The following is a 3,190-nucleotide window of genomic DNA, read 5'->3' as shown; positions in this document are numbered from 1 at the left end:
CCTGTCATGATTCCTTGGATGGTTCCACTTGTGACATTAGATAGGACATTTATAGTTTTTATATTGCATTGGTGAGTTGGTTTTAAATGACCAAAATATTTCCATTTGAATTCTTACAGTAGAAAAGTAGAATTTTTTCCCTTCAATATTAGGAAACAGTGGAAGCTACAGAGAAATGAAAGAATGGGAGAGACTATTTGACCTTCTCAGGAGTAAATGTAAAACAGTGTTTTTGGATCTTCCTAATGAATAAAATTGTACTTGTCGAGGTCAATATTAAGAATTTCTCTGGCTAGTTCTGAAGTTTTGCAAACAGGTGAGTAAATAAATATCCTGGACAATGAAAATGAAAGAAAATGTTCCAAACTCTTTTAGAATACAGTTTAAACTAAATTTCTTACCAAAAAAATGAAGTTCAAAGGAATCTGGTTGAAAATTTGCTACATAAAAGAGAGAAATGATCAATGTTTAGAAATTCTCAAACTTTTGAAAAGGGTACAGTCTCTTATCTATTACTAGATTCTCTCTAACAAAGGTATAGTATGACGTAGAAATCATAATTAAAGTGTAGAGATAAAATAACATTTTATTATCCATCCGAATTCAATGATAAGGGATCACAGGCAGAATTTTTGCTCAGATGAAAATACATTGTTAGATTCAGCCTTGCCCTTTGCAGTCAACCTGGATTGAAATTTAGCTTAGTGTGGTTTCTGATTATGTCAAACTCACATGTGGAAAATTCAAATCAAATATTTTTGGGAGCCTGACTGACAGTATGTTCATGTTTGTTTTGCTAGCCAGGACCCTTCTTGTTTCCACTGTGTTTCTCCACTGGTAAAACTTCAGTCTTCTTGGTTTAGAAATTCTGGTAGGAATTACTTTCAAGTTAGCAGAGTTTTTGTGATGTCATCAAATGTTTTCTGATGAGAACTCCTGGACATCTTATCCTCACCCTATCTGCACATGAATATTTCAAATTGGTGAGAGTATGAAATACAAAGCTTAATCTCTTGTTCAAACATTTTGAAAGGTCTAGGCATTTAATATGTGTACATATTTTTGAGAGGACTCCACTGGTGGTGAAAACTAGTTCAGCACAAAGAAAAGCTGATGGATTTGTACTGTCGACATACACCTACCTTAATGTTCAATGCGGTGCCTTTGGGAGGTTGTTGTAACATGATACAAGATGAGCTCCCAAAGAGAACTTCCATACTTTCAACAGAACAAAACAGTAGAATGAAATTACTCCACAGTTCACCACTAAATTAAAAATTATAACAAAGCCGGTTTGGTAGAAATGTACCATTTTTTAGTAACTATATCTGGTTTTTTTTTGGTACCAGGATTTGAACTTGGGACCTTGCGCTTGCCAGGCAGGCGGCAGCACCACTAAGCTAAATCCCTGGCCCAGTATCTGTATCTTTATCAAAGCCTTTGAATAGGTTTTATGTCTCTAGGTATAGGTGTGCATGTGTGCATGCGTGTGCATGTGTGTGTGTGTGTGTGTGTGTGTGTGTGTGTAGTGGGTGTTTGTCTTAGTTACTTTTCTCATTGCTGAGACAAAATATCCAGCACCCAAAGTTAAAGGGGAAAGGGTTTGTTTAGCCAAAGTTTGTAGAGGTTTCAGTCCTTAATTGGCTGGCTCCAAGGCAGAGTGGTTTGGCACAGGGGCTGCACAAAGAATAGTCGTGGCAGCCACAAGGTAGCAAAAGGAGTGAAAGACCTTAACATCTTTGTGCCTCTTTTTTTTTGGTACCAGGGATCGAACTCCGGTCCTTGTGCTTGGGAAGCAGGCGGCAAAATCACTGAGCTAAATCCCCGGCCCCTTTGTGCCTCTTTTATCTTATCCAGACTACTGGGATTAGGGTGGTGCCAAACCAGTCTCTCACGTGTACTGTTCTAGTAACCACACACCCTTAATCCCAGAATCACACACTCTAGATTCAGTCACCTCTGAAAATGCCACCCATGACTGCATGAGGCTTTGGGGGGGCGGATCTAAACACAAGCCATATCAATGTTAATTATTGATAATGAATATTTGTTTAGCTGGCAGATCCACTGAGCAAAGTTTGGATTATGGTCCAGGAAGATATGAAAGCAACAGTACCTATGGCACAATGTAACCAATACTATGTCTACCATGCCTGGGCCGAATAACAATAGTCATTTATCATTTAAAAATGAGATACATTCTGAGAAATGCATTGTTAAGCAATTTCATCACTGGGTGAACATCATGGAATATTCTTACATGAAGTAAATGGCTACAATATCACTAGGTGGGTGATATACTATTAATGGGATTATATTTTATGCATAGTCTTTTGTTGGTCAAAACATTGTTATGTAGTACATGGCTGTAATTCTAGAGAGAGAAGATGGTGTATTGGTTAATCACAAGAAATTCTCAACCTTAGAAAGAGTGGTATATACTCATTTATCCCCAGTGTCTTTGGTTAGAGAAACATGTATTTGAATTATTCTATGGCATTATAAAATATAGAACTCATGCCCAATGGTTTCAGTTGTTATCTTACTCATTAAATATGACATCTATTTATTCTTCTCTGTTAATTACAGATTTCAGGTAGCTTTTCCTTGCTATAAAATACCCCATCCCCAATTCCGGATTTCACTTTTATAAAAATGTTCCTAAGTGTGTCTGTTTGGATATTGTGATTCACTGTGGGTAGTTTAGGGGAAGTTGTCATCCCAGTAAAGGTGACATCTTAGTGAATGTGACTACGGTGACCTTAAATTCAAATAAGTCCCCTGACCCATAAGGAAAGCTGCAGGGGAAAGCACTCACAAAAATCACTGTCCCCCCACCCTCCACCAAAGGGAATTGGAGAGGTTTAGCCTTATTTGGGGCAGTGGACTTCTTTGATATTCTATTGAAAGCTGTGTATCCTGAATACACTTACATACACACCCAAGCTTTGCAAAGTGATAGAGAGGATTCTTACCCTCGCTGATGCTCATCAATGATCCTGTTAAGCTGTAACTCCCTAGGTCAAGAGTCCCTCAAATAGAGAACTCACACACAGTCTAAATACTAAGGCAAAAATCTATTTATGAAAATTGTAGAGTTGACAGGCCATAACACATGACCACAATGATTGTGTCTCTTGGGTTTGATCACCCTTTCACATTCTGCTCCTCTGTCTTTCCCATTCTTTCT

Source organism: Heterocephalus glaber, unplaced genomic scaffold, assembly GCF_053883595.1.
Source record: "Heterocephalus glaber isolate CG9 unplaced genomic scaffold, H.glaber_assembly_v1.0 deba00000071, whole genome shotgun sequence".
NCBI classification, from domain to species: Eukaryota; Metazoa; Chordata; class Mammalia; order Rodentia; family Bathyergidae; genus Heterocephalus; species Heterocephalus glaber.
This window is presented reverse-complemented; position numbering follows the sequence as displayed.